The sequence below is a fragment of the Tachypleus tridentatus genome, chromosome 10 (assembly GCF_004210375.1).
Source record: "Tachypleus tridentatus isolate NWPU-2018 chromosome 10, ASM421037v1, whole genome shotgun sequence".
Lineage (NCBI taxonomy): Eukaryota > Metazoa > Arthropoda > Merostomata > Xiphosura > Limulidae > Tachypleus > Tachypleus tridentatus.
In genome coordinates, this window is record NC_134834.1 from 138,744,086 (window position 1) to 138,764,554 (window position 20,469).

General features: G+C 37.7%; 1 protein-coding gene across 8 annotated transcripts in view; it reads right to left on the reverse strand.

Moving 5' to 3' along the window:
* The window catches only part of LOC143230444 (UDP-glucose 4-epimerase-like), a 69,057-nt gene extending 61,612 nt beyond the window's left edge, over nucleotides 1-7,445 (reverse strand). For 2 of the 8 annotated variants that reach the window (XM_076464014.1, XM_076464006.1), the window contains exon 1: nucleotides 7,244-7,443. The gene's annotated coding sequence lies outside the window, so the exon portion shown is untranslated. Of the gene's footprint in view, nucleotides 1-5,852; nucleotides 5,914-7,243 lie in introns of those variants that run through there. The other 6 variants (XM_076464007.1, XM_076464008.1, XM_076464009.1 and 3 more) reach the window with 6 other exon arrangements.
* Nucleotides 7,446-20,469: the final 13,024 nt, after the last annotated feature.

A 20,469-nucleotide genomic window follows, 5' to 3' on the forward strand; every position in this document is an offset into this window, starting at 1 on the left:
CCTTCATTTATGTCATTGATGTTTAAAAAAAAAAAACAAAGCTCCTATGACTGAGCTCCAAGGTGTCCTGCCTGTAACATTAATCTAGTTCAATTTAACTTCATTTGTAACAATCCTCTGCTTCCTTCCATCCCCCCAAGCTTACAGATAATTTTTTTCAAAACCCTTGGGGACATATTATCTGATCCTGAAGTATTATATATTTTTTTAATTTCTCTATTTCTTTCTTAACCAACTCAAAATTAATGCAGTCATCTTGTTTCCACTTACCAACTTTTCAAGATGAGGAATTCTGTTCAAGTCTTCATAAGCAAAAGCTTAAGAAAATGCAGAATTTAATAACTTAGCCATCTCATAATCATCAAATACAAAACCTTCCTTAATCATCCCTCAAGGGCCTTATACCCATTCTAACTTTTGAATTATCCCTAATGTACTTTAAAAAAATCCTTTATGTCAATTTTTATGTTTTCAGTCAAATCTGTCACACATCCTTTTGAGTGTCTTAATTTCCCCTTTGACCAAATTTCTTGATCTTCTATAATACCAATCAATTTAATTTTCTTAAATTTGTGATGCTTTTCTTCAATTTTACTTCTTATACACTTTCTGAGCCAACCTGTTTTTTACTTGCAGCTACCTTTTTCTCTATATAAAGAATATGTTTACCTTCAGTATTTAAACATTTTCCACTTTGCTCAGTGTCTCCAAGTAACTCAGTTGCCCAAATGACAACAGATAATTCTTGTTGCATCCCTGCATACTTTTTGAAATTTAGAATCAAACTATCATTATTTCTGATTTCCATATGTAGCAAAACATCAAACCTAATACAGCAATGGTTAATTGTACCTCGATGTTCCATAATTTCTATAAAATTATTTCTGTATCAGAAATTAATGATTAAAAAAAAAGCATTATTTTTAGTAGGTTCTTCAACCAATTGATGAAGAAATCCATCTTGAACAGTTTCCAGAAACTTTCTCCCACATGATCTAACTCCAGCATTTTCCAGTTACTATGTCTGAAATTAAAATTACTCATAATTATGACTTCATTAACAGCTGAAATCTTATTATTACTGTAAAGTTTCTTACTTATTACATCAGTTTCATTCTGGTGGTACTTTTTCCTTAATATCCATAAAAAAAAATACAAATGAATTAAACCTCCTTGCTGTTACCCTTAATATTCTCAACTTCAACAGGGCATAATTCACACTTTACATATAAAGCCACTCCTTTCCCTCTCTTTACTACTCTGTTCCTATTAAACAACCTATATCCACATACTTCAAAGAAACTTCTGTCATCAACATCACATTTAACTATGTTTCAGCTATTCCCATTATATCAAAATATTCTATTCATGTCAGCACTAAAAACTCATCTGTATTATTTCTAATACTACTAGCATAACAACAGTTACAATTAAGTCTATTCTTATTACTACTTTTATGCTAATTTCCAATGCAAAACTTTCCTCTACACCTTACTTCATTTAATTTATCTTTGCCCTCATCACTATATGGTCCTAGTTTAAAACTCCCCTTACAGCTGAATTACGTCTTTGCAAACATGCCACCCTTTTCTACTTGTGTAAACTCTTATTCCAAAATGTTCTCTCTTCCAAGTGAACTGATCACACAAATCCAACTGCTAATCTGCCCATCCTTACATATTAATTTCAACCCAGCATTTAACCCTAGTGACCTATTTAAAATTTCATCTTCACATTTCCTGACAACTACTTTATGGCCTTTATCTTTAAATGCTTTTACCAATCTCTTATACTTTTAATTAGCTCTTTTGACTTATTCTTCCTTATACTGTTGGCCCATACATGCACAACAAAAACTGCATTGTTGCCAGTTTCCTTTATTATATCCCTTGCTCTGTCACTTATGTCTTCCACCTGTGCCCAAAGGTAGCATAATTTACCTCTTTTCTCCCTATTTACCTTACAGACTATTCTACCCACACACCAGGTCGAGGAATCATCTATAGCTATAATCTCTGCAAGTTCATAATCTATATACATTTTTACTCCTTTTGCTTTCTCCACCCTTCAATAGTTCCTTGTCTACATAAGCCAAGGGTTGAATCTGTTGTTCAATAGAATAGTGTCTTTACAAATAAGTTTTCTACTTTCAACCCTAACACTACCCAAAATAACTTCCTAAATGTAATTTTAATCTTAACTGATGCCTCCCTTGCATGTAAAAGCTTAAGATCCTCTTGGAATCTTGCTATTATTTACCATAGTTTACACTTCTCTTTATCCATTTCCTCAACTATAATTAGGATAGCCTTCCCTTTTTCCTCCAACCTTCCAAACTCTACATATATGTTGAACATCTTCACTACTAGCTTTGTTAAAAGTGCATAGTAGTCTAAGTTTCCATATAAAATGGATTCATTACACTTATCACACCTAACACACCGGAAATGCTTGACCTCAAACTAGTCTTAACCATTGTATTATTTCTAGAATTAAGATAAACATTCAGTACTATGATTAAATACTAGTAACCTGTTGTCGATAATGTTGAGCCTATGGTTGACAATTAACTAGTATTAAGACCATATTTATTAAATAAACCAATAATTTGTCTTACAATCTCAGTGCAAATTGAATTATTACTAAGCCTAATCCAACATTTTATAAGTTACATTATTATAATCTATATTAAAAACTTATAATTACTATTTCATTCTCCAATCTTACTGAACCTAGTTATTTTTTATTATTCATCTCTAATTTCAAAGGCTAAAAATAATAATATCAAATAACATTAAAAATTTCACAATATTATAAGAGCTTGGCTTTCTAACATCTCCTATTTTCTAATAGTGCCTTTTATAGCCAATATATAGAAGAGGTGAATTAGTTTAGACAAACCCTCATCTTTAGCAGATTGAACAATAGTTTTTGATGAGATAGCATGAATCTCTTTTTATGAAAAGTAGTTTTATGCATTCAAGTCTTATCATCAGAAAAACCAATTGCTTTCAGTAGTGTTTCATCTTTCTTTTGATGCAAGTAAGTTTTGCAAAATGTTTAAATTCCACAATTAAACACAACTGTCTTAGTTTGTTGAACCTGTTGCCAATATGTATTAAATTACACCAGTAATCAAAAGAAACTTCTTTTTTGTGGATAACTTTTGCACAAGTTTGATTATCTTGCTTGTGATAACCTCAAACTTTTTTGGTGATAAGCCTCTTGTACTAACTCATTCTTTATTGAGAATAGCTGCTTTAACTTTATCATAATTGGTGCAATCTTCTAGAGAAAAAGCAGCACAAGTTTTTTGGGCTTTACCAGACAAAACACACTGTAAAAATAATGACCATTTTTCAGTGTGCCATTCCATGGTTTGGACAACCTTCTCAAAATGTTGGAAATACTTATCAGCTTCGTTTTCACTGAATGGTAGTATTTTAACATATCGATCATGTTTAAAGTTATTATTTTGCTTTGGTTGATTGGAGTACGGTCTAATTTCTATTTATTTCAACTTAATTTCTTTTTTGGTTTCAATACAAGTTTTTTCTTTCTTGGTTTTGATAAGGGCTTGTTGAATCAAACAAAGGCCTGATTTGTTTGAGTTTTAACTGGATCTCTTAATTTACCTTTATCATTCAATCTCTGATTAACCAGTTGAGACACAAGAGTATTCCCCTAATATTTCCTCAAACAACAAATTACCATTGACTAATATTTCAATAATACATCTTTTTTGTTCTTTTCTTCTTCATTGATTTCTTAACATCTAGTTCTAAAATACTGGCAATTTCTAGCAACTCACTTTTGCTACATCTTTCTAGTTGTTTGAGGGAGGGTACGGTAATTCATGAAAAACTTGATAACAGACATGATCAAATCTTGTTGGCACTGATGAATAAAAAATGAATTATGATTTGAATTTGAATTTAAGTCAAATTTTGTCTCCGATTCAAATCTCGTATTACAATTTATTGCAAACAAACCTCCAATGTATTATGTTATGTATTATAACTAAGGTAAATGATAATTTAAATTTAGAAGTTAAATAACTTTCAATAAATTGTTATATTTTCATAATGTAATAGATTAAGATTTTGGGATTAGAAATTAAAAATATAATACATAACAAAATGTACAACAAAACCTGCAGCAGACTTATGGTTTGTTTTGAATTTCATACAAAGCTACACAAAGGTTATTATAATCGTAATTTAAACTTACAATTTAAATAACTGTCACTATGTATTCAATTTATGATACCTGCCAAAAGATTGATACAGACAACAATATTACAATTTAAAATAATGGTGATTTCCAATAATGATCTATATACAAAAGATTTATAATCTTACAACCAATACTCATTCTTCTATCTGGTTCAGAACTTCCTTTGTATCTTATTGAAGGTTCACAATGACCAAATTAATCTTGCATTTACACAGATGCAATTCATTTAACAAGGAGCTAGCCAGCCCTCTATTCTTCTTTCTACACTGGTCACATGTCAAGTTTTGTCACCAATAAAATCATGTAATGTTTTCATAAAACAATTAATGTCTGATGCAAATCTACTGAACTTAAATGGTTTGTAATGTTCCAAATTTATAAACATTCATGACCAAATACCTGAAGTCCCTGATTACTAAGTATTAATCACAGTTATAGTTTCCAAGGTTTATACTATAGCAAACCAATAATATATACTGTGTTTTGGTACAGCATGTTGGTCACATACATGTGCAAGGAGAGTTAAGGAATTACAGTCTGCACAATTATACTTAACACACACTAGTGTTTATGTAAACACACATATACTATTGATTCTTACACTCAAAAATCTTCAACACCTTTGGTAAATAGGAAGAAATTTCCCAATACAGATTTAACAGTACAAGTTATGTATATTTCCAAATATAAATTTAACTTAAATAAACATCAATATCAAGATACATATATAATAGTAAATCTGTCACAATTCCATAACCTACTTTTTATAATTTTCTAGTTATTCAATTTTGAATATTTATCCTGCATGCTTCCTTAAAAACTGACCTATTTGAAAAGAATATGGTCAGGATCACCACTAGCTATCTGTAGCACACACGCTAAACATTATAAAATATAACTGTGATCACCTTATATGAATGCAGATACAAATTTTCTATCTCAGGCATTGGCCTACTTTGTTTTCAATTTCTTTGAATGGAAGTATTTCAGTTTTACAATTCACCATCAAATTGCAAACTTAATGTTAGAAGATGTTACAATTTACACTATTACACTCATGGGCAGCATATAAATCTTTTGTTTATGCATGCTATTAGTATTAATTATTAATATTATGTTGTGGGGAGGAGGCAGCAGTCCACTGTTGAGAAAATTCAGTTCCAGCTCCTATATAAACACTTTTCAGTCACATACACACACACTAGCTTTCTCTCTCATATGTTGTATAATATTTTTGAATCAGTGAGAATAATTTCCTGTGAGGAGCAATTTATTTTGAGAGGCTCAGCTTTCCTAAGCCTCTCATATTAAGCATCATAGTTATATGAACAGCTGTACCATCCAAATACCATCTAGATAGTAGATATGAAAATGTTTGTGACATAATCAAACCAATGATTAATATTCTATTAGTCTAACCATACCTTACTTGTAAATTGAATGTGATGATATAATTGGATTTAATTTATACTAGGAAGGAAATTTTGCAGCTTTAAGCTGCAAAATTCTATCCTATAGGTGAGTGGCATATTTAGGTTGGGGCTAGAGAGGGCTCAACTCCAGGGGTCATGGTCTTAATGGGGATTCATTCATAATTTTATTCTAGGTAAGATTACCTTAAATCTGCCACTGCTATATATGATATTCCACTGCACACCACCCCTGGTCAATCTATCACTATTAAAATAAAATAGATATTGCTAAATAATAATTCAACCCAATATTAAGTATTATTTATCATAAGAGCAACAAAATAACACAGCCTATTTTTGCAGGGTGTTAGTTTTATATGAAGTAAGCCTACTGTTTTGTATTATTAGTATTACTATTAGCATGTCACCTTCAATACCTATTAAATTTAAAAACAAAGTTTTATAATAAATATTAGAAAGAATACACATGTCATAAGTTCATGGTTCAGTAGCCATGCTGACAGCATTTATTTTGAGGATTAAATGAACTAGGATGTGGCTTGTGACAAAATATGATGAAAGTCTTTAAACACCAACTTGTATGCCTAAATCACTTTGTGCTAAATTATTTGAAAAAAAATTGTAACTTTTAAGTTAAATTTATGAAATCATTATGATAACAGAGTATTGAAGCCAATAATTACCAGTTACACTACATTATTACCAGTGGTTGTGTTTACAAGCCTATTACTAGTAGTGCCATTCTTATCCTTACAAGTTACATATGTTGTGAGGAAAAAAAAGAAACTTTGCAAATACATTTATTAGTTTATTTTTTATTAGATAGTCAACATAGTTTCACTAAAAGAAAATATTTCCTTGCATTAAGTTACAAATTTTTTGGCATCCTCTGAAAATATTACTACTTATGTAGATGAGAGTAATGGTGTGGAATTGAGGTATTTAGGTTTTAAAAAAACATTTAAAAAGGTGCTAAATAAAACGGTTGTAAAAAAAAACAACTATCTTTACAGGGGTGAGGAATAAGTTAGTTAACTGAAGAGTACAGTGACTGGATGGAAAAAACAGGGGACTGTTATAAATGGAGTTTAGTCATACTGAATTAATGTCACAAGTGGAATACCTAAAGGCTTTGCTCTTAGGTTTATATCAATGAAATACATAAAGGGCCAGTAAAGTACTTTCCTGACTATATATAATTACTAACATTATACATATTTGATGATATATGCTGTAAAGGCTTTCACAAAAGGATTTAGATCACTTACTTTAACAAGCAGGGTGAATAAATTGTAGACTGCTTTTAATTACAACAAGTGCAGGTAGGTTATTATAACATAAATTTTAACATTAACGGGAATACAATGACCAAGAACAATTCAAAGTTATGTGGAATAAGTTTGTTCAGACATAATTAATACACTAAAACTAGACGTACTATATACAAAGAACTGTATAAATAGAGCTAGTTGTTAAGTATAACAGAGGCTAAAATCTTCTACTATCGCCCATAGGGCTATAGTTATCCCACTTATTTAACTATTAAAACACAAAAGTGCACTATTAAACCTTACCTTTGAAAGAAGTTTAGTTTGATAAACTATATTTGTGTGTGGATTACTATTACTTAACAGTTTAACGACCAACGTAACGGTGGTCGTTACGGCTAAAATGAATAAATAATCTGTTTTATTTACACGTCAAAATACTCAACCACGTCCCCCTCATTATTCTGATACACCATATTAACAAAAGCGTGTCTTCATGTATAATCAAAAACTATTTACAATTACAGCCATTTCAGAATTGTTTCAAATTTCATCTTCAGTGTTAAAAGTTCTAACTACAAAAACACAACAATAAAAACATCAACTATTAAGCGAGAAAATTTTTATTAAAACATGAAGTTTAGAAATTAAAAATATAATATGTTTTGTTTTGTTTGTTTAATTTCCCGCAAAGCTATTCGAGGGCTATTTAGCAGTGTAAGACAAGAGAGAAGGGAGCTAGTAATCACCACCCACCGTCAACTCTTGGGCTACTCTTTTACCAACAAACAGTGGGATTGACAGTACATTATAACGCCCCCATGGCTGAAAGGGCGAGCATGTTTGGTGCGACGGGGACTCGAGACCGCAACCCTCAGATTATGAGTAGAACGCCTTAACCCACCTGGCAATGCTGGGCCAAAAAATATAATAGTATAGATAGCAGAATGTACATGAAAAACCTATATAATACGGTAGATAATTTGTTGATTATATTCTGCCTTTTCACAACTCTGTTCATGCCATATAACTTCTTAGATTACTTGAAATGACAGCATCGATGTACAAATTGTATTTGTCAGATTGATTGATTGTTTGTTTGTTTTTTGAATTTCGCACAAAGCTACTCGAGGGCTATCTGCGCTAGCCGTCCCTAATTTAGCAGTGTAAGACTAGAGGGAAAGCAGCTAGTCATCACCACCCACCGCCAACTCTTGGGCTACTCTTTTACCAACGAATAGTGGGATTGAGTGTCACATTATAACACCCCACGGCTGAAAGGGCGAGCATGTTTGGCGCGACGGGGATACGAACCCGCGACCCTCAGATTATGAGTCGAGTGCCGTGTCAGTTAAAGGGTACTGTCTAAATTATAGTCCATGGGTCAGACCATATGTTGGTCGCACGTCTTAACACGCTTGGCCATGCTGGGCCTTGCGAGATTGAATAAAATAATAACTGAGGATTTACTCAGTAAATTTACTAAGTGTAGTAATTTACTACACTTAATTACCATAAATTATAATTATTAGCTTACACATCTGTTTCGACAGTTTCATAGCAGAAATAGAAGGCGAATATCTATTCTAACTCTTCCGTCTTCACTCTAGAAAATTCTAAAATTTGTAGTATAGTACGAAGTTGTGAAATAACATATTTTACTTTCCCTTTATTATAGTTTTGATTACCTTTAACATATGCAACAGAATCAGTGTTATACATTCATTTCAATACCTACATTTGGTTCAGTTTTATGTGTGTGCCGTATACCGTTGAATGTATATTTCGCAAATCCCACCTGTTCTCTAAATTTGTGAAAGATTCTCGAGAGCAAGAATCAATGTGGTTTACAAAAATTAACAGTAAATAAATTGTGAATTGTACCTGTAATGAATAGACGGTATCGCAAAAACATGTACTGCCTTTCATAAAATTAACATTATCTATAAATTTACCAATATGATAAATTGGTATAACTTAGGATAAAAAAAAGTGTGTTTTTTTTTATAGCAAAGCCACAACGGGCTGTCTGCTGAGTCCACCCAGGGGAACCGAAACAATAAACTGAGAAATCACTTGTCAATTTTTTTTTTTTTTTTGATAATGTATATCAGTTAGTATAACTTTCGTGTGCAGTTGTTTCGAATAACGTTTATTTGGGACTAACAACACTTTACATTTCAGACAAAATTTCTAACCGTTTGATAAATATTAGGTAGGATATCAAGGGAAAAGTAATAAAGAGTTTTATTAAATATGTGGTATTTCAGTTCTACTTTTATAGAGTACCTCAAATGCATGAACCTTCGTAGTTGTCTATGTTATATTCTCATTCATGAAAACAATTTTTTGTATGTTGTTGATAGTTCTTGAAAAAAACACGAAGTAATATGACGCTTAATCAGTGATGACGAGAAAACCCACTTGTGGAGAAAAAAATATATGTTTTGGTTTTTTGAGTTTCGCGCAAAGCTACCGTGTTTCTCCGATAATAAGACCTACCCATAAAATAAGACCTAGTGTGATATTTGGGGATAGTTTTAATATAAGCCCTACCCTTAAAATAAGCCCTAGTTAAGAGTGGCAGGAAGTGGAAAGAAATAAAAAAAAATTAATTTATTAATTAGTTTAATAGTTAGTTAATTAGTTTGTTTAAGTATTAATCAGTTAGTTTAATAATATTTTATTTTAAATGGTTGGTTTAATAGTTTTACTTTATAACTTCATTTTTTAAATATATCAAAATAATACATCCCCCGAAAATAAGCCCTAGTGTCATATTTTGGAGTGAAAATAATATAAGCCCTGTCTTATTTTCGGAGAAACACGGTACTCGAGGGCTATCTGCGCTAGCCGTCTCTAATTTAGCAGTGTAAGACTAGAGGGAAGGCAGCTAGTCATCACCACCCACCGCCAACCCTTAGACTACTCTTTTACCAACGAATAGTGGGATTGACCGTTACATTATAACGCTCCCACGACTGAAAGGGCGAGCATGTTTGGCGCGACGGGGATGCGAACCCGCGACCCTCAGATTACGAGTCGCACGCCTTAACACACTTGGTCATGCCGGGCCAAATATATATGTAAATATATCCCACGAATTAAAAAAATTACGAAACCATATACCGCTGCATACCATATATTCCCGACATCAGCAGAAAAATAACCAACAATTGGCAAAAACTAGTAACAAAATGTGACATTCCAGTTAATACTAAATTTATTCAAAAACCAGGCACAAAACTGAGGTCTATACTATGTAAAAACTACACTGACAAACACCACACCAACATTATTTATAAAATACAATGTAATGCCACGACTTCTATACTGGAGAAACAAGTAGAAATATGGAAACCAGATTCAAAGAACACAAAAAGTCGTCTTCACACGTTTTCGAACGCTGCAAATCAAATGACCACAACATAACCATAGAAAACACCCAAATACTAAATAAAAAAACAAACATAAACAAACGCAAAATTAAAGAAGCCTTGTTTATACAACAACTCAAGCCCAAAGTAAACTAATACAAAGGAACACCTTTATACCTTTATTAATAAATATAATGAAATATCTGAGCACGCCCTCTACATTCCTACACTCAGTTACACAACCCCCTTCAAACATGTGGTTAGCTACGGTCACTTACCTCTTTCTCTCTTTGTGAACCTGATAATGGCTGAAGAAGGTTGAAATGTTGTTCGCTCCTCTGCATATATAATATGACGCATGCTCTTATTTCCTTCCTAAAACCAAAAGGTGAAATTAACTTTCTAAACCTTTTTTCCTTCCTGTCGTCGATACTATTACGAAAAGAAGTAGTTTAATTTAATGAAAGAACAGCAAACTCTGAAAACGCAAAAAATAAAAAACTGAAGCTTGAAAGTTTCACCTATGCGAAAAATGAAGTGTCTCTGCAGTCGACTTGTAAGGCGCGAAATACGTCACGTGATCGCGATAACAATTATCGTGATCTGAAGGATTTCGTCGGGTATTTTTACCAGCCTACCTTCAAATTAAAATTATTATAGGTAGGAGTAGAGTAAATTGATATAGAAATCTTCAGCTTGGTAAAATGCATAAATCTTATACAGTCATGTGAAAAAATTAGGACACCCTATAAAAGCCTGTGTATGTTTGTAATATTTTTGGATATATAGATATTTAATCTCAATTTCAACAATACTGAGATATTATAATAATATAACTAAACAATTAAACCTGAAGAAAAAACTTTTCAAGATCTTTTGTAAATGTAATTCTACAAAAATGCATATTCTAACTGAAGAAAATGTCAGGACACCCTACCCTCTAATAGCTAGTGTTACCCCCTTTGGCTGAAATAACTGCAGTGAGACGCTTCTTGTAGCTATCTACCAGTCTCTGACATCGGTCTGAAAAAAGTTTGCCCCACTTCTCAATGCAGAATTCTGTCAACTGTGAGATGTTTGAGGGGTTTATTGCATGTACAGCCCGTTTCATGTCACCCCACAGCATCTCAATGGGATTAAGATCTGGGCTTAGACTCGGCCATTCCAGGACTCTCCATTTATTAGTTTTCAGCCAGTCCTTGGTGGATTTACTGGTATGCTTTGGGGCATTGTCGTGTTGTAGGGTCCAGTTCCGCTTCAGCTTTAGTTTTCGTACAGATGGTCTCACATGATCCTCAAGCACCCTCTGATACACAGTAGCATTCATGGTGGATTCTATGATTGTGAGCTGTCCAGGTCCTGCTGCAGCAAAGCAGCCCCAAACCATGACACTTCCACCTCCATGCTTCACAGTTGGTATGAGGTTCTTTTTCTGGAATGCTGTATTTGGTTTACGCCAAGCATGCCCTCTGTTCTGGTGGTCAAATAATTCACTTTTGGACTCATCTGTCCAAAGAACATTATTCCAGAAGTCCTGATCTTTATCTACATTCTCTCATGTTTCTCTTAGAGAGCAAAGGTTTCCTCCTTGCACACCTCCGACGCAAGTTAAACTTGTGCAGTCTCTCTGATTGTAGAGGCATGCAATTTCACATCAACAGTAGCCATAGCCTGCTGTAGGTCCCGTGATGACATGTTAGGGCGTTTGGAGACCTCTTTTAGCATCTTGCGGTCTGCTCTCAGGTTGAACTTGCTTGTACGACCAGACCTGGGCATGTTGGCAGTTGTTTTGAAAGCCCTCCACTTGTTGACTATTTATCCGGACAGTGGAATGGCTGATTTCAAAATCTTTTGGGATCTTTTAAAATCCGTTATCAGACTCATAAGCTGCTACAATTTTCTTTCTGAAGGCTTCAGACAGCTCTTTTGCTTTCATTTTGAATATATTTACAACAAATAAAACAGGACAAAAAGGCAAGACATGAAATATACACAAACGAAAAAATTATATATATATATAAACATTAATGTATACAAACGGAAAAAAAAAGTATACAGATACATATATTAATATATACAAACAAAGAAAGCGAGAGTGGGGGCAGGGCAGCTCAGAAGCCGATCTCCACCCGATACCCCACCAACGCACAAAGAGGCGAGACGCCCGACTGCCAGAGGTGGTAAAACGTCCTGGAAGCCAGGTGCTGATAGTCTGGCTCTTTCCAGCATCGGAAAGTACGACACCGGCGCCTACTTGAAAACCAATTAGTTTTGAGCAAGCCAGATGACGTACGTAAAGATAGTAAGTGTGTACTGAAAGGAAAAGGCCAGGTGGGTGAGAACAGGGACCAGTACATGGTACAGGATGGTCTCTGCCGAGAGCAGCAGGACTCGGAAAAGGCGAGCAACTCTTTCCCAGATTTCCGCTGACGTCGGACGGAGGACCAACCTGTGCAGGACAGACTCCACCTGAATGTGACACACTGGACACAATTTAGTCGCACAAGAGTTCCAGATGTATGAACGCTCCCTCACCAGCAGGATGTTATGTACAACATGCCAGTTGAAAGCCTGGAGGTAGCTATCAAAATGGTGCAGTGCAACGCGGCCCCAAACAACATTCCACGACAAAGCAGGGTGGTGTCGTTCGATCCTGTGGGTACAGTCAGGGACCAGCAGGTGGTAGAGGAAACGAGAGCCCGTCGGTACCTCAACAGACACGGTATGACACCGCCAGATCGCCGCAGCAGCGTCAACGTCCCAGAAAAAAGGGTCAAAACACATAGGTGTCTGCAGGCCCAAAGTCACCCTAAAGAATCTGTGCCCCGTGCCAACCAAGAATCTTGTGAGCTGGCAACAGGGGTGACCCTCCAAAGACAGACAGCAAAAGGCGATGGACAGGATAAGGGAAAGACACTGGGTCCAAACACATGATATGCCCAAACCAACACTGCGAGGCGGCAGCATCAGACAGAACCGAGACACGGCCTCAGGCTTGCCACCCCACAGGAAGGCATAGACATAATGCTCGATGGCTCGCACAGTGCAGTCATCCAGAGGAAGGACAGCCCCCAGCTACAAGACCAAGGGGAGGATCCTCCTCTGCACCACCTCTGCCCTGTTAAACAGGTTAACAGGGCAGAAACGATAATCGTGCACTTCCAAACCAACACGTCGAACCACCCCTCCCAAATAGCCCTAGGGCTCACGAGAAAACGAACCCCGAAGCAAGTGATCAGGAAGGGGTTCCAATTTATACCAAATGGGGAGTCGGCAAACGAGGCCCATTTGCCAAATCACTGTGCACGAGAATTGGGGATATTCAGGTGGGCAGCACTGGCCGAGAGTAACGATGGATGACGGCCAGCACTGAACCTAAGGATGTGAGGTACTTGTGAGGTTCACATCGTCCGTGTGCACGACATACATCACGTACGAACCCCACGGCATTTGGAGACCGAGTGGTACAGATGAGAGAGCAGGCACTCGATAACCAATAAGTAAATCGTTGGGGACAATAGGCAGCCTTGACGAACCCCCCATAAGATGGGAAAGAAAGACGTCAGGCACCCGTTAACCAAGAGCCTGCTTGAAGCAGTCGTATACAAGGCTTGCACGTATCAGACAAAAACTGGAGGAAGGTCACACCTCCCCAGAACGAACCACAGAAATCCATGGTGAACTCGATCAAAAGCTTTGCTCTGATCGAGGGACACAAAGACAGCAGGGATATCCCGACCTGTGATGCAGTGGAACAGGTCCCTGAAAAGCACCAGATTTTGTTGGATACTTCTGCCCTGCACAATGCACATCTGAGTGCAGAGAACCAAAGAAGGCATAACTGCACCCAAACCGGCACACAGGACTTTATAAACAATCTTTGCATCCACGTGCAGGAGAAAAATGGAATGCCACGAGGAAAGATCTTCACACTAGCAGGGATCCTTACAGATAAGTGAAATTAGCCAATCCAGTGTTCCCAGTAGCAGAGACTCTGCGGCCAGATAGTCTTTAAAAAGTCTGATGAAAGAGGATCCAATGATACGCCACATGTGGCTGTAAAATTCCACTGGCAACCCATCCAGCCCAGGACACTTACCAAGCAGCATGGACCGAATGTCCGACCAACACTCACCCAAGCTGAAGGGTTTCACTAGCTGGTCATGATAGGAAGGGTCGAGGGAGAGTAAAAATCGAGTATGTCATTCCAACACCCCTCGTCCACGGGTGAAGCCAAGAATAAACGGTGGTAATAGCTGAGGCACGTGTACAGAATGTCGGAGGTGTCAGATGACGACTGACCATTCTCCAACACCAGACTGGAGATATGTCTGGTCTTAGCCATCTCCCGAGCCTGGTGGCAGTTCTGGGATCAAGTAATTTGATCAGCCTAGAGACGCTCGCCACACAAAACAGTCTGGAATAGTCCAAATTTATTTCCCTTCAGAGTGCCTCAATGTTCGAGAGGACCCAGTGATCCATCAGTCTGCCACGAAGCAAGGCAGCCAAGGTGTCCTGCTTGCCCTGCAAGGCCAGGCGTGGGGCCCGCGAAAGCCACATGCCAGCTTGACACAGCAAGGAGGCACAGGCTTCATTGAGACCCGCCCACCAAGACCCAGTGACAGACTCCACAGAACAGAGCCCTCAAACAAGGACAAGCAAAGTGTCTCCAATTCTCCAATCTCATCCTCGGCAAGGAGGGATACATTGAGTCTCCACACACTGGGGCCCCGAAAAACGGGGACAAAATCCCGTAATGTAATGAGAAACGCCCGATGGTCAGACACGTAAAACGAGACATCCCCAACCCGATGACAGCAGCCCTGCCAAGGCTCTGCCGAAGGACAGGTGTTACATAAAACATGGCAAGGCGACAAGAAACGTCCTGACCAGTCCAGGTAGCCACAAAAGCAGACCAATGCAGTGCACACCAGACATCAGAAAAGTCGAAATCCGACAGCACTGCATGCAGAAACCGTGTATACCGATCACCAGAAAGAGGATCACCCCAATCTTGTAAAGGTGAGGATCCAAGATGCAGTTGAAGTCACCACCAAGGACACGATATTGGCCTACATAAACATGAACGTGTCCAAGCCCGAGAAGAAGGCCTTCCGCTCCCCAGACTGGGCAGGAGCATAGACATTGACAAGCCAACTCTTACGACCTCCAGTGACAACATCAACGTTCACCACCCGCTCCTCAGCATCACTGTGTAACGCGAGGATGGTCCCATTAAAATGCGGGTGAAAGAGGATCCCCACCCCACGCGAACGTGTAGTGCCAAACGACCAGAAGACACAGACAGGGTAATGGGAGGAAAAGGAAAAAATGGTCCCTCTGAGAAGCAAAATGGGTCTTCTGCAAAAATATGGCATCAATGCTTTGCAGTTGAACAGGGAAAATGCCTAAAATTGCTTAGCAATGCTACACATCTCCCAGATGTCTGAAGTAATGCAAGAAAAACCCATCAAACAATCAGTGATGCTGCTGCTTTGATAAGGTTGACAGAGGCAGGGGGCAATCGGCCGATGAGGCTACCCGACCCTACCCTCTCCTCGCAGCAGCGGCCGCCGACATCCGACCACAGCCACTGCATATGAGAGACATCCAGACTGAAGTTCGGCAACAAAACGGAGCTGCAAGGCTCCCGCACCTCCCCACTGTCCTAGCTCAAACCGGAGAGACAGGGAAGACTGAGGAAGACCAAGATGCTCCAGCATCAGGGTCTGCACCTCGGGGGAGGGTGCCAAAACAACCACCATCCCCAGAGCTAGTGCCAAGGGTCCCTCAGAACCCCCAGCCACAGCAGCACCAGCAGGGTGTCTGACTACCCCCACAAGCCCATCCTGAACAAGGGGGGCAGGACCCTCCTCAGAAGGACAAACCCCTACACAAACAGGGGGACAGGACCCTCCACAGAGGGACCCTCCCAACACATACATGGGTGGTGGGATTGCTGGTGCCCAAACAGCCCCAACCCCCACACCACCCGATAGGGAGGTCTGAGCCCCCACAGCGACAGGGACACCTCAGGGGCACCCGGTCCGTCTAGAACCCCCACAGGGTCCCATCTAAGCCAGGGACCAAAGGATGGGCCATAGCCCCTTCAGATGCCCCCACCCAAATGGCATCTGAAGCACCACCATCCACTCCAGAGGATGCAGCCTCCACCATCTGGGCGGGCGAGACGCAATTCTCCTTAGGGGACCGTGACACACCCTCCCTGGACGCTGTAGTCGCTGGGACAGGAGCCCCCTTGGGGACCCCACCCACAGCTGCTGCAGAAGAACTGCCTCTCCCGCACGTTTTGCCCTCGCCCTCTTGGGCTGCACAACCGTCGGCGGCCCTGCAGCCACCGAGGCATACGTCGCTGTACACCTCAGGAAACGCGAGGGCGTGTGGCCACCACTACAAATACTACACGTTACATTACATGACTCGTCCATATGCCAGACATATCCCGCACTGCGGAGTTTGGCATTCAGTCAACAGGTGGCCCTCCTGGCCGCAGCAGCGACACAGCCGATGCATGCCCGGGTAATTACACATTAACCAGAACCTGTTGACGACAATGAAGTTCGGGATCGACGTACGCATGTCCATGCAGACATGTTGGTTCCCTGTGCACAGGTTCGGGTGCGACTGTTGTGCCTCATGCTCAATCTTTCTCACTGTCCCATACGCCGACAACACGTCCTTGACGACGTCATGGGACATTTCATATGGAGCCGACCAGACGGTGATACATTTAATGTTTTGGCCAGCTGGCTCCACGGGCACAGCTGGTCCCTTAAGGGAAAATCCCCTTGGTCCAGCAGGCGATGGGCATGAGCAGCCGACGCCAGCGTCGCCACATAATACCCGCCCTCAAAATGCTGAAGGCAGTCAGTGTGGGTACCCCTGACATCGGCATTCAAGGTATCTATAACCGCTGAGGGTAGCGAGGCCGTGGGCACCACAAAGCGGATGTATCGCGGCTGAACAGAGTAGGGCCGGATGGCCCCAGCCATACCGACCTACATTGCACTGTGCACACACGCAAGAAACGGCTGCTAAACAGCACGGGAGTCGTTCTACACACAACCAAGTAACACAGATGAAGCCGCACACGATACAGTACACGGAAATGAAAAACACAAACACCTGTAACGGGCACGACAAATTCAAAATTTATTTACAACAAAAAAAAAAAAAACACGAAATATATACAACATTACAGAAGCAAAAAAATCACGAAATATATACAACATTACAGAAGCAAAAAACACGAAATATATACAACATTACAGAAACAAAAAACAAAAAAACACGAAATATATATAACATTACAGAAGCAAAAAAATCACGAAATATATACATCATTACAGAACAATAAAACACGAAATACATACATTACAGAAACAAAAAACACGAAATATATACAACATTACAGAAACAAAAAAAAAAAAAACACGAAATATATACAACATTACAGAAACAAACAAAAAAACACGAAATATATATACAACATTAGAGAAACAAAAATCAAAAAGAAATATATACAAATAAATGAAAAACAATAGCAAAACCAAATAAACCTTATTGTTTCTGGTTTTTCTCTATCCACTCAACGTGATTCAAATAAATTTCGAAAGCAATATACTCTATGAAATTCAAGTTAAACTTTATTTACCAAGAGAGAAAAATATAAAAATTCGAGTAATTAGTTAGTTATTAGAGTTAGTTGGAGAGCGATCATCTTGGTTGTAGTTCTTAACGTGTAAATATTTTAAGCTTTACTAATGAGTATGTTTTCTAATCTAGTTTTCCAACTATGTTTTATCTCAACAATGTTAAGGCTAAGAAAATATTTTACGTTAGCTATCTTGATTATCAATCGAGAGCAATATTTTCAAAAAAAAAAAAAAAAGTATATATTTCTCTATCAAACAGCTAGTGTCGTATGTTTCATCTAATCTGATTAACCCTTTTAACTTTAAGTAAGAGCGATCATGGAAACACAAACTTGTCATTTACATTTACACTTTACTCGCGTAACTACGGCAATAGAATGTAACTATGGCAAAATACGGCTCTAATTCTTGGAAAAAAATATTAGGAATAATGAAAAACAAAAGACATGTAACTTAAAAACCATATTGTCCATATCGGTGAACAAGAAGAAAAGAAGAAAAAATCTCACATCAGTAACTCTGCCTTCACCGGTAATAAACCTATTGTAGAAAGAAATAACTCCAGAAGGAAAAGAAGTATTATTACGGGGCATAAATTTCTCCCTACAAACAAAACCACGTAAAGAAGAATCTAATTTAACAATATGTAAAGATGAAGAAGATAGCATACGTAATTATCGTACAACGTTTTATTAAACAATTATGATAGTTACAAAACTAATAAGGAAAACAACAGGAGAGCTAACAGTGGAAAAATATACAAAAGTTTTCTAAAAGAATTGAGAAAACGCAAGGTCATAAAAATCTGTAAAGCCGACAAAGGCGATCTAACAGTAGTTGTAGATTCCAAGCGTTATGATAAATGAAATATACAAATAACTAAAGAAAAATACATAAAAACGCATACTGGAGAACCTTAAATCCACTAGAAATAACTTAGAATTTATATAATATTGGGAAAAGAGAAACTGTGTTCCTAGCAACTGCAACACTGCCAGAATGTATACTTCCCAAAGCACACAAACCTAGTGTATCACACAGACCTATTGTAACTAATTTAAATTCTGCTAAACACACTTTAGTCAAGTTGTTGGTTAGAAACTGATATAAATATCAATAAGTTTAAATACACTATTAAAAACTCTATTGACTTTGTGAAAGATATTCAAAATGTTGAATTCCAAGAGAATAACTTGCTTCTATCATTAAATAAAGACATAATTAATAAACAAAGCGTTGTGTGCAAAATTGCGTATTCAAAATTAATGAAGTTTTAAGAAGAAACAAAAGGAGTCACATATTTATTGGTGTTCGGACACTAAAATATTGCCTTAGTGGTGATAACACGTTTATTAAAACTAGTTGGCTGTAAATTAAATTAAATAATTATACTTATTACTGTGCAAAAAAAAGTTGTTGTTTTTGTAGGTGTTACCCTTAATATACATACAAATAAAAAATTATACTTTCGTGTAATTGAAAAAAATGTTCTTTTGGAATTGCTCCCCGTTAGTACAGCGGTATGTCTCCGGATTTACAACCCTAAAGTCAGGGATTTGATTCCCTTCGGTGGTCTCAGCAGATAGCCCATGTGGCTTTACTATAAGAAAACACACACACGCTCTTTCAGAAGTGTCGCAAGAGCTATGTGTGTAAAACCGTAACTAATTTCAAACTGATACTCTAGCGGAAAGGCAAATAACCAATATCGCCAAAGTTTGAGTCACTTTTGTCAAATCGAATGGTGAGATTTGAACTGTTTTACCGTACTCATAGCCTTAAAATGCTGAACGCATTTTTGCGATAACAGGTCATGAGCCATGAATCACAGATTTACAGACCAGACAAGATCATCTTTCGGCTACACCTGATCGAGTGGTTAGCATACAATGAAACTTTATGCGTAAAACAGCAGTACAAAGCACTACGTAACACAAAAAAAGAAAATTGTATGAGATACTACCAATACCGGGCCCATTGCTAAGCGTCTGTGAAGAAGTATTCAGAAAAATGAAGATAAATAAGGTGAAAGGGCCATCAAAGATTATCATTGAGATGATCAAGGTATTAGAAGGTGATAGAGTTGGTTATATAAATATATTATGTTAAAAAAAAACATCTGTATCGAAGAACAAACACTCAGAGAATAGAGAGAAAGCCTGTTGATACCCATCTACAAAAGAAAAAAAGAGATATCTTGATATGGAAACTATATAAAACTATATGGTGGAGCATCTGCTGAAAGTGAAAGAAAAAGTACTGGAAAAGAGAATAAAGGAAGTCATAGACATTGATGAAATATAGTTGAGATTTCGGCCTGAAAGAGGAAGAGTAGATAAGTCTTCATTCTGTGATAGTTGCAGGAGAAGTACCTTGAAAGAAACAAGAAGGTATACCATGTATTTGTATATTTGGAGAAGGTATATGACAGAGTGCCACGATAATTAATATACTAGTGCCTCCAAAAGAAAAGAGTGCC